A 13,074-nucleotide genomic window follows, 5' to 3' on the forward strand; every position below is an offset into this window, starting at 1 on the left:
AACAACAATATTCATTTTTATCAACTTTCAATTCCCGTTTTGCCCAATTCCATTGTCAAACTAGCTAACCAACTCTTCGACTATCAAATCCAACATCAACCACGTACACACAACAAAGATTCAAATATGCTAACCAAACAAGTTATTCACACCCATAACAAACAACTAAAATTCAAAAATAGAATAGAGAATGAGATGAGAAATGGACCTCAATGCTTTATTGATTAACTGATCTTTCCGAATAGAACCGCGTCCAACGGAACTCAACGTCGAACCTCAAAACGACGGAACCGCATCTCGGACTAGCCTCGGTATGAACCCACAACTTGAACAAAAATCCAAACCAGAGTCGAATGCCGACCACCAGAATCCAAACCCAATTTCCGGTAGAAAACTGAAAACGCGTATAAAATTGAACCCTGATGAGCTACCAGCTAGATTTCATCCAGAAATCAAGAAGACCGAGAAGATCTAGGGAATTTTAGGATGGATCAGGCCGAGACGATAAGCTTGACATCAATTTCAGTGAGATTTCACCGAAATCCAAAGAGAAACGATCGAACGAGGAATGGAAAACTAATTCCGACGAGCTAAGTCGCCGAAACAGTGACCAACGACTTGAAATCTTCACTCTCTCTCTTGATTTTTCACCCTCTCTACTTGATCAATCCCTTACCCCACTGTATCTTGCGAAAAAAATAAAGAACAGAAGAAAAGAAATGGTATTTTTCTCTTTCTCGTTCTCTCTCTGCTACTCTCTCTCTTATCGATCTATTCTCTTTTCTCTGTGTTTGTGTCTATGAGATGCTGTGAGGTGTGTGGTCCTTGTGGGAGTAATGATGGGTTTGCGATGGAGAAGAAAAGGAGAGGATAATCTGCTCTCAAAAATGGCATTTTTGAAGCCAGACCCAGGAAGGAAAAAAATAGTTCTTTTCGGGAGTTAAAGAATGATGATAATGGGTGTGATTATCATCCCGTGGATGTTCTATTGTATGAATTCTATGCATTCTCCATGGATGAATCCAAAATGGAATCCCTGTGTGCATTGTATATAATGAAAAAAAGAATTCCCCCTTCTATTCTGGGTGTGTATGGAATATATGTATATTGTGTAGGTGATGTGTAAATGATGGTCAAGAAGATATAACGTAGGGCCCTCCATTTTTGTTGTTTTCTTCTCCAAGGGATAAAAAATGTGAGTGGGTAGTGAGGTGGAAGCTTTTGATTGGGTAGGTTGTTAGGATAAGATAAATTAGTTAGAGGTATTTTTTTTGTTTATTTTTATATTTTTATGGGATATAATTACATGGGGTTGGAAACATGGTAAGGTGAACTAAAAATGAATAAAATTAGACTTCGGGAGGGATAAAATTAGGTGTCTACATCATGCCCCTTTTGAATGTAAACACGAACTGTTTTCAGACAAAGAAGTATACAGCGAGATCAAATTTTGACCCGACCATTATCCAAAGAAAGAAACAAAAGGAAGAAGGACAACCGGGTCTTGACTTAAGACATCCTACCTACCCAAGTTATGAGAGAATCAAGTCACGGGTATTTCATAAGATTGGAAAGAGATGGACTATACCAAGTTGGAGAGTCGAGTGAGGTTCCATCGAGGTTCTGGTCCACGGCTCTGTCATTACATTAAAAATGAAAATTACAAGTTAAAGCATAAATGAAATTACAAAAATCCTATGTATACAGCTTCTTTTGGACTCTTGACTTGAGTTTCATCACCCTATTCTTCAGGCGGGTTCCTGACTTGCTATTTCATCAAATTGTTGCCATGCTTTCAACTTCTTCACCCTGTTCTACAGGCGGGCTCCTGACTTGCTATTTTTCAATCTGTTTAACTTTCAATTTCTTCACCTTGTTGCTTAATTTTTCATTTATTCGCTCTGTGCTTCGGGCAGGCTCCTGAAATCACATCAAAACTAAAAAGAAAATTATCCCAAACAAATATTATTATAAAGAGAAATTCCGTTTGCCAGAAAACTAAAGTTTCAAAAACAGAAATTAAATTTTTTTTTTCAAGTTTATCATTAGAAGACTTTTGGAAAAGTCACATCATACCTACTTGCATGTTGCAATGATGAATCAAGACTCTGACCAAGAAATGCATCGCTTGAGAGTAAAATTGAATAACCAAGACTAGGAAGTGCGTCTCCTAAGAATTAAAGTGAGGGATTCTAACTAGAAAGTGCGTCTTCTAGAGATACAAGTTTAAGTTAAAAAGTGTGCCACCTGACAAATGAAAACTAGCAAAAAAGTGCATCTCCAAAGGATTAAGTGCAATAAATTGACTAGAAAGTTCATTTTCTAGAAATCAAGGGGACTGCTAGGAAGTGCATTACGCAAAAGCAAAGTTCGAATTACCCGATCAAAGAAATGTATCTCCTTACCAATGTTGCTTGAATAATCAAAATAAGGAAGTGCATCTCCTTACCAATGCCACTTGAATTACCAAACCAAGGAAGTGCGTCTCTTTACCAATGCCACTTGAATTACTCAAACAAGGAAGTGCGTCTTCTCACAAATGTTTCTTGAATTAACCAAACAAGGAAGTGCATCTCCTTACAAATGTTGCTTAAATTGCCCAAGGAAGGAAGTGTGTCTCCAATGTTGCTTGAATTACCAAAACAAGAAAGTGCGTCTCCTTTGGAAGTGTGTCTCCTTACGATAGCGCTTGAATTACCAAAATAAGGAAGTGTGTCTCTTTACAAATGTTGCTTGAATTGTCCAAACAAGGAAGTGCATCCCCTTGCAAATGTTGCTGGAATTACCCAAACAAGAAAGCGCGTCTCCTCACAAATGTTGCTGGAATTACCAAACAAGGAAGTGTGTCTCCTTACAAATGTCAATCAAATTACCAAACAAGGAAGTGAGTCTCCTTACAAATGTTGCTTAAATTATCAAACAAGAAAGTGCGTCTCCTTACAAATGTTGCTTAAATTATCAAAACAAGGAAGTGCATCTCCTTACCAATACCGCTTGAATTACCAAACCAAGGAAGTGCGTCTCCTTACCAATGCCGCTTGAATTATTCAAACAACGAAGTGCGTCTCCTCACAAATATTTTTTGAATTAACCAAACAAGGAAGTGCATCTCCTTACAAATGTTGCTTGAATTGCCCAAGCAAGGAAGTGCGTCTCCAAGGTTGCTTGAATTACCAAAACAAGAAAGTGCGTCTCCTTATGATAGCGCTTGAATTACCAAAATAAAGAAGTGTGTCTCCTTACAAATGTTGCTTGAATTGTCCAAACAAGGAAGTGCGTCCCCTTACAAATGTTGCTGGAATTACCCAAACAAGGAAGTGCGTCTCCTAACAAATGTTACTGGAATTACCCGAACAAGGAAGTGCGTCTCCTTACAAATGTCAATCAAATTACCAAACAAGGAAGTGCATCTCCTTATAAATGTTGCTTGAATTTTCCACACAAGGAAGTGCATCTCCTTACAAATACCGCTTGAATTACCAAACAAGAAAGTGTGTTTCCTCACAAATGTTGCTGGATTTACCAAATAAGGAAGTGCGTTTCCTTACAAATATTGCTGGAATTACCCAAACAAGGAAGTGCGTCTCTTTACAAATGTTGCTAGAATTACCAAAACAAGAAAATGTGTCTCCTTACAAATGTCGCTTGAATTACCATGAGTTTGAATACCAAATATGTGCAGCAACATTACCTCTTGCATTTGTAGAAGTGAGAATATTACGGCCCTTGATATTTAGGCTTTGAAATCCTTGATTCGAAGGTAGCATGTGTTCCTATTTCATACAAAGAAAACTTGTTAGTTTAAAAATATGGTGGTTGGTTTGTGGCTTAGCTTTCACGGCAATCGCTTTTGCCCCCTTCACATTTAACCTTGCTTCCAACCATTAACATAGGATGTTGACTTACTGTATCATTGACCCAAACTCAAATTATTAAGAGTGACTCTGAAACAAACACAGTATCTCTGCTTTGCCATGCTCCTCAAATAAACCCTTTGAATCTTAGTATTTTCATAAATTCCCAGACTTGTTTGTTGACAAAATTTGTATGCCTTATTTAGGCTAACAATCATGTCTCTTTTATGTGCTGACTTTTGTCTTGCTTTGTGCAATTGGAGAAGCTGGTAGCAGTTTTGAAATATTTCCTCACTTGTTTTGATAAGAACTTGACTCAAAGACAAGAAAAAAAATGACAGTGATTTTTATTTGGACAACTGACCCAAGAAAAATAAAAATAAAAATATAAAGAAGAAAGAAAAGACAATGAATGTCCCCATTTGAAACAAAGAAATTAAAAATTTATCTAAAAATGACTGTCAACTCTAATGATTATGCCATGCATGTTGAATTAATCTGCCTGATCTTTCCATCCACACCTTCCACCAGTTGTTGTTGGGTTAATGGTCTTGAAACTGAGTTGTTTCCTTGGGCCAATTACATTCGGAGACCTCATTCGGCTAGTGGCACCTTGAAGGGTTTTCACCAACAAACCTCTCTTATTTTTCTCTCATCTCGCCATCGTCTTATGGTGCCCGTGAGGGTTTTCACCAATAAGACTCTCTCATTTTTATTTCTCTCAACTTACCATCGCCTTACGGTGCCCGTGAGAGTTTTCACCAATAAGACTCTCACTTTTATTTCTCTCTTAATTCCTTGTGCTGAGGAAGACAGGTAGTTCCCAAATACATCATCATATCTCTTGCATGCTTTGCCTTAACATCCCCAAAGATTGATCTGAAGGTCTTTCTTTGGTTGTAACTTGTCTATTGGTTAGGGTTAGAAAGAAAGGATGGCATGAGGCCCAAACGACACTTAAAGTGGGTTAGGACTTACAACTTTTGGAATCGACTCAAACAATGAGGATTAACTCATGCCCTAGTTTCTTTTGGCTGGGTGATTCTAAATTGTTTATTTGGTTAGACCGAGCCCTTAGTAGGGCAGCCTACGTATCTCACCCTCGAGAGAGGAGAATCAGGTCACGCGTAGTTCTGGCAGCTTGTCCTTTTGCTTTGATCTGATTTTTCTTCTTTTCTTTTTTTCTTTTATTCGCTCTTTTCACTTTGCGATTCTTTTTTTCTAACTCTATTTTTCTTGACACTTTTTTTTGAAACATTTTTGTCTCTTTTTTGTAACTTTTTTACTTTATCTTTTTACTCGACACTATTCTTTAAACTTTGCTTACTCTATCTTGACATGAAAGAAAATAACACTAAGGCTCAAATGGGGTAAACAAAGGATGACACAATGTTTGGATAGCAGAATGAAATGCCTTCATCGTATCAATCCTTGAGAATGCAAGTACATAACATGCAATTGGAAGTGAGAGATGAAGATCATTTTCGACATCTTTTCAAGAAGATTGAGTCTGTGCGTCACTACTTTTTCTGTAAACTCCACCTTTGTTGTACATTCCTCACATCAAATGACTCATGCTTTTGTGGAGCTGCTTATCTTCTTGCTTCTCTTGATATAGTGATCACACGTCCACTATTTGACCTAATTGGGACTTGCCTTTCGATCGATGACCAAGTTGTTCTTGTGATTCTCAAAATAATTGCCTTAACTTGTCACCAAATGTCTCAGCACTCTATCTATTGTCTCATATGCTCTCTTTTTCTAACTTTAACCCTCTGATTCAATGTTCATGCTTAAACTGGATTTTAAGATCTGGCTGAAACTTTCACTAGCATGTCATATCACTAGAGTTAACATAAAATGTATATGTAAAGAAAACAAACAAACAAACAACACATATTTAAAACACAAAGAAAAATAAGACACTTCATTTAGTCGAAACAAAAGATAGAAGGGTTTGAACATAATCAACAAAAGGACAAAACAAGATAGATCCCGAACTACAAACCTGAAATAATTCAGACAACAGAAAAATAAAACAAAACAAGCTACTAGACCCCTTCCTGGTAAGGAGATGGGTGATTTCTCAATTGCTCAGCCTGACAAATTAGCCACTGATTGGCATATCAGAGTGACTAGAGCTTCCCTCACTTTTCAGGTTTTGCACCATAATTGATCCATCTTGAATCATCTTTTCAATTTCTCTTTTCAAATCTAGACAATCTTCAATACTATGACCCTGAGCATCAGAATGATACGCACAACATGCATTAGGATCAAAATTTCTTGAACGCCGATTAAGAGTGTGCCCAAGGAGAGGAGTAATCATGCCCCTATGTCTCAATCTCTGGAACAGACACGCATAAGATTCCCCAATAGGAGTAAAATTATCATTTTCCTTTCTCATCATTGCGAACTCTGGCCTTGGATGAAACGTGGATTTAGAGGTTCCTTGGTAAATTTGTGGGGGTTGAGGATAATGTTGAGGGACAGGTGCATACATACCATTGTGGATAAGAAGACGGATGGGTAAACAATTGTGCATTATTCAAAGGACATTGAGGAAGTGGAATGGAACTCCTTGGATTTTGAAAACAGGTACCTTGTTGCAGATGAGTAAGTGGATTTGATATGTAAGCTCGGGATTGAGGCTGACAATATTGGTGAGTTGGACCTCTCAAACTCTGCTTTGGCCCTGACACGACAATAGGTGTGTTTCCCTTCTTCTTTCCTTCAGTTTCCCTGGATTGATTGCAATATCATCCCAAATGTTTCACAGAATCCTTCTGCCCATCATGTTCCTCAAATTTCGATATCTCAAAGCTTTGAAGAAGGCTGATACTTAAAGACATGCCCCAATCTTTATATGAAACATCTTCTTTACCCACAAATCCCAGGAAACTTTCCATATCATTTTCTACACTCTTCACTTTCCCTACCATTTTCTCTGATTTTTCTGGTATGCTAGGCTTCTTGGTAAGAAATATTGGCGTTCCTCTTAACTTAACTGTAGGCTCAAGAGTATAGCAATGATCATCAAGATCCTTGAACATGGGTTCACTAGCAGATTGGGGCAGCACAACTGTTGGATTGATAAGCAATGTGGACGCCTCAGTAGAAGGTTGAGCAATAAAAGCACAGACGGTATGTGGTGCTATGAATGTGGTAGGCTTATACTGAGGAGCTAAAGAATGAGAAGCGGAAGCATTGGGGTGCAGTTGACGTGAAATGGATTCTACGGGATGCTGTGATGTATCAACAACAGTAAGAAACTGACTTTGTGATTTTGGTGGAAGACTCAAGGTATTTGCAGGGACAAAAGTGGGGAACGGAGGTGGAGGTAGCCCACTGTCCCAAGCTCGGTACATTTCCATCATTTGTTGTCTCAGTCTCAAATTCTCTTCCTTTAAACTCTCAATTTCCTGACTCTTTGTTTCATCCATGATGCCACTCTCTATATCCTTGTTGGACACAACTAACCCGTCCGTAGATTTGGTGTGATGTGGAGGACCAGCCAGGAAGCCACAAACCAACCACCTTAAACTAACTGAACAAGAGGTAACAAATATGTTAGAGTTCAACATTTTTTCTTCAAAACCTTTTTTTTTTTTAGAAAAGATCACAGAACCCAAGAAGGGCACCTACGTATCTCACTCTCGAGAGAGGAGAATCAGGTGTGCATAGTTCGTGAAGTCTTGCCAAAATAGCCAATTAAACTCTTTTTCCTTTTCTTCTTTTACTCTTTTTTTTTTAAACTTTGAGAAGAGAAAATAACAAATTGTCAAAAGAATTGACGATAATCTTTTTGAATTTTTCAACTTTAACATCTCTATACAATATGAAACCTACGATTACCAAAGAAAAATCTTTTTGGATTTTCGATTTTGAATTTCATATGAAAGTGAAACTTGAAACTATTAAAGAAAAATCTTTTTGTAGTTTTCTCTTGAAGATGTATATGAAACACCTACTCTAAATGAAGAGTGAATAATTTTTTTTTTTTTGAAATAACCCGAACCAACAATAGGTTGCCTACGTATCTCGCATCCCGAAAGAGGAGAATCAGGGGTGCGTAGTTCGTCCAGATCGGACAATTAATGATTAAATAATAGGCTAGACTCTGCCTTAAGAGATACGACCAAAGACAGACGATGAACCATGTTAATAAAATCTTTTGAGTTTTCATTTTGATACTTCACAGAAAAATGACATCAACAACTATGAAAGAAAAATCTTTTTGGTATTTTCGTTATACAAAATGTAAAAAATTTCTATTATACAAAATGTAAAAAATTTCTAACATCTTTTTTTTTTTGCATTTTTCTTTTATAAACACATCTTATGAATAAAAAATCTTTTTGAAGTTTTTGAATTGTGAATGCATGCTAAACGAGACAAAGGAAAATCTTTTTGATGTTTTTTGAGAAAATGAGTGCGAAAGGTAAAAAAGTCCTTTTGAATTTTGGAATTGTGAAAAATAAAAGCCATAAAAAAAAACTCTAAAAACTACGAAACTCTTTTTTTTTCTTGTTTTTTTTTCATTACCCACACACTTTACTTCTAACACATGTTTTTCCCATATCAGTCCGTTAAATGACCACATTATCCTCAAAGATGCAACATTTAGCACGTAGGGATGCTTTAGAGGTGAGTCTCCGACAAAGGGCCATGTGGGTCCCGCTAGGTCTCAATATGATGCACATAAGCATGACCTAAAGGCTGACCTACGTTGTGGTTCACTAACAAGGCTGTTCGGGGGAGCGTATGATCGATAGTGGCTGCTTTGCTTTCCACCTATTCCATAACACCGACGGTTCCCCCCCTAAAATAAGGGTGACTCAACTAGAGGTCGTGTACAACACGTGTACTACAGACTTGTTGCAGAAAGAAGGCCTGGGGGTTGGGGGTAGACACATGATGCCAGATATAAAAGCGGTAACATATAGGATAAATACTGTACAGAAAGAGCATGAAAACGCACAACAGTGATAACAATAACACAAACAATAATCACAAACAATGTTTATACACCCATAATGTCAAACAAAGCCGATACGACTCCAAAAATAAGACCGAATTCTGAAAAGATCCCCAGCAGAGTAGCCAGAGCTGTCACACCCCTTATTTAATCGAAAAAAAGATTATGTATTGGGTTTGAAAGAGTTTTTATTATTAAGTGACAAAAGAAAAGGATTTGTTTTGAAGAAGGATTGTTTTTACATTTGAAATCAGAGTCGCCACTTGGCATAATCTGGTGTGCCAAGTCACCATTGGAAAATCCTTTTCAAAATCATTTGACTCTTTAAACTGGTTTGCGAACAGAGATTCCAGCTAAGGAATTCTGTTGACCGTGGGGAAGGTGTTAGGCACCCCTCAATCCCGTGATTCGACCACGGTCGCTTGGTGGAACATATTGGCTAATTCGACGCTAAGAGTGTATAAACCACACAAAAACATACAAACCAATCAATCAATCAAACAAACAAACAAATCCAAAATTATAGTGTTCAGTCCAATTATTACAATCCAAAAATAGAAAAATGCGAAAAATATAAATCCTATTCTAAGCTAGTCCTAGACTAAGCTCCAATGTTTCACCCGATGCCTCGGGCCTTGATCGAGATCCGCCTTCGCCAACATGATACGTCGGTACATTCCCCGGTGAATAAATACATCAATCTTCGGGGCATTCCCCGGCCAAATGAATACACTTCAATCCAAAAACATAAACCAACACATTTCAACAAAACACCCTCAATATTCAACGATCGCAAGTCATAAACTTTGCCTAACCCACTTATATTTGTCTATCAATGGTCGACCTAAACATGATACTACTATTTTTCAACAACATCCATGCTTATTCCGAACTGGACTACATATCACGTTCAATGTCAACGATTAATTAAAACAACAATATTCATTTTTATCAACTTTCAATTCTCGTTTTTCCCAATTTCATTGTCAAACTAGTTAACCAATTCTTCGACTATCAAATCCAATATCAACCACGTACACACAAAAAAGATTCAAATACGCTAACCAAACAAGTTATTCACATCCATAACAAACGACTAAAATTCCAAAATAGAATAGAGAATGAGATGAGAAATGGACCTCAATGCTTTATTGATTAACTGATCTTTCCGAATAGAACCGCGTCCAACGGAACTCAACGTCGAACCTCAGACCGACGAAACCGCATCTCGGACTAGCCTCGATATGAACCCACAACTTGAACAAAAATCCAAACTAGAATCAAATGCCGACCACCAGAATCCAAACCCGATTTCCGGTAGAAAACTGAAGACGCGTACAAAATCGAACCCCGATGAGCTACCAACTAGATTTCATCCAGAAAACAAGAAGACCGAGAGGATCTAGGGAATTTTAGGATGGATCAGGCCGAAACGATAAGCTTGACGTCGATTTCAGTGAGATTTCACCGAAATCCAAAGAGAAACGATCGAACGAGGAATGAAAAACTAATTCCGACGATCTAAGTCGCCGGAACAGTGACCAACGACTTGAAATCTTCACTCTCTCTCTTGATTTTTCACCCTCTCTACTTGATCTATCCCTTACCCCACTGTATCTTGCGAAAAAAAATGAAGAACAGAAGAAAAGAAATGGTATTTTTCTCTTTCTCGTTCTCTCTCTGCTACTCTCTCTCTTATCGATCTATTCTCTTTTCTCTATGTGTGTGTCTGTGAGATGCTGTGAGGTGTGTGGTCCTTGTGGGAGTAATGATGGGTTTGCGATGGAGAAGAAAAGGAGAGGATAATCTACTCTCAAAAATGGCATTTTTGAAGCCAGACCCAGGAAGGAAAAAAATGGTTCTTTTCGGGAGTTAAAGAATGATGATAATGGGTGTGATTATCTTCCCGTGGATGTTCTAGTGTATGAATTTTGTGCGTTCTCCATGGATGAATCCAAAATGGAATCCCTGTGTGCATTGTATATAATGAAAAAAAAGAATCCCCCTTCTATTCTGGGTGTGTATGGATTATATGTATATTGTGTAGGTGATGTGTAAATGATGGTCAAGAAGATATCACGTGGCCCCTCCATTTTTGTTGTTTTCTTCTCCGAGGGATAAAAAATGTGAGTGGGTAGGGAGGTGGAAGCTTTTGATTAGGTAGTTGTTAGGATAAGATAAATTAGTTAGAGGTATTATTTTTTGTTTATTTTTGTATTTTTGTGGGATATAATTACATGGGGTTGGACACATGGTAAGGTGAACTAAAAATGAATAAAATTAGATTTTGGGAGGGACAAAATTAGGTGTCTACAGGTTCAACCATAATTTTACTATATCACTCCTAATTAATTATTATATCTTTAATTAAATATTGTAAGTCATTTATGTATTACAAAATTAATAATATTTAATTAAGAAAAAGGTAAAAATACACATTTATGACTGTTTCAGCTGATTCAATCGTAATTTTACCGTAAGAGGGAGTTGAGCAGCTAAAGCAGGCATGAGGTCGACATGCCTGCTTCAGCTGCTTTAACTAATTTTACTATATCACCCCTAATTAATTATTATAAGTCATTTATGTATTTTAAAATCAATAATATTTAATAAAGAAAATTAAATAGACGTTTTTGACATATCTCCTTCAACTGTAATTTAACTATATTACTCCTAATTAATTATTGTATCCCTAATTAAATATTGTAATTCATTTACGTATTACAAAATTAATAATATTTAATTAAAAAAAGGTAAAATAGACATTTATGACTATTTTAACTACTTCAATAGTAATTTTACCATATCAACAAAGCAAGCATGAGGTCTGCATACTTGCTTCAGCTGCTTCAACTTTAGTTTTACTATATCACCCCTAACTAATTATTACAAGTCATTTATTTATTGGGAAATTAATAATATTTAATAAAAAATTAAAATAAACATTTATGACATGTCTGCTTTAGTTGCTTCAATCGTAATTTTACTATATCATCTCTAATTAATTATTATATCCCTAATTAAATATTATAAATTATTTACATATTAAAAAATTAATAATATTTAATTAGAAAAAAAGTAAAATAGACATGTATGTCTGTTTCAATCGTAATTTAATATACCATTGCTAATTAATTATTATACATTTTTATAGTAATTTTGCTTTGTCGCTTCTAATTAGTTATTACAAGTCACTTAAGACGTGTATGCTTCATTGCTTTCATCGGGATTTTACTATATCGCCCCTAATTAATTATTATGATCGTCTAAGTATTGAAAAAATTGATAATATTTCATAAAAAAAATAAAAGAGACATAAAATGATATGTCAACATAAAAAATTTGATTGACTATTGAAATTATATTAGTGCACATAAATTGGGATGGGACAGAGCAAGACATAAAATAACGTATATTATTTGAAAATAAAATAAAAAGTATTATAAATCACAATAATTAAGAACTTAATATAAAAATATATATGTAAAACAAATTTGATTGACTGTCGAAATTTTATTTGTGCCACATAAATTGAGACAGGAAGAATATTCATATATTATTGAAAAATAATGTAAAAGACATTGTAAATCGCTTAATTAACAACTTTAGAAATTTAAAAAGTATAAATTATTTGACTGACTCTTGAAATTATACCAGCATTATTTAAATTGAAACAGAAGAAAAAAATATTATAAATCATTATAATTAAAAATATAAATTATTTTAATAATTTAAATTAAGATTAAAAAATATATATATTGGGCCCGTGCTGGCACGGGCAATCGATATCTAGTAATATATATAAGAGGGAGTTTGGGTGCTGAAGCAGGCAGCAGGTTGACATGCCTGCTTCAGCTGCCAGATTCAGCTGCTTCAACCTTGTTTTTACTTTATCACCCCTAAATAATTACTATAAGCCATTTACGTATTAATAAATTAACAATATTTAATAAAAAAAAACTAACATAAATATTTATGACATGACTGTTTCACTTACTTCAGTCGTAATTTTACTAAATTACCCATATTTAATTATTATAAATTATTTAAGTAATAAAAAATTAATAATATTTAATAAAAAGGGTAAAATGGACGTAAAATGATAAATTAATTTTTGATGCTTTAAATTAACATAACGTCTTATATAGAGCCACAAAAAAAATTCACAAGTATTTTTTATAATAATTTTATTATGTCACTTCTAATTAGTAGAATAGAAACAAATATCATAAATCACAATAA

At 35.5% G+C, this 13,074-nt stretch overlaps 1 long non-coding RNA gene across 1 annotated transcript; it reads right to left on the reverse strand.

Annotated features, from left to right (window-relative positions):
* Positions 1 to 1,535: 1,535 nt before the first annotated feature.
* LOC124886363 lies at positions 1,536 to 10,985 on the reverse strand. Its single transcript, XR_007043448.1, has 2 exons — positions 9,972 to 10,985; positions 1,536 to 7,401 (listed from the first exon to the last, which is right to left on the reverse strand). It is a non-coding gene; the product is annotated as an uncharacterized LOC124886363 (long non-coding RNA).
* Between the last annotated feature and the right edge of the window lie 2,089 nt (positions 10,986 to 13,074).

This window comes from Capsicum annuum, chromosome 8 (genome assembly GCF_002878395.1).
Source record: "Capsicum annuum cultivar UCD-10X-F1 chromosome 8, UCD10Xv1.1, whole genome shotgun sequence".
Classification (NCBI taxonomy): Eukaryota; Viridiplantae; Streptophyta; class Magnoliopsida; order Solanales; family Solanaceae; genus Capsicum; species Capsicum annuum.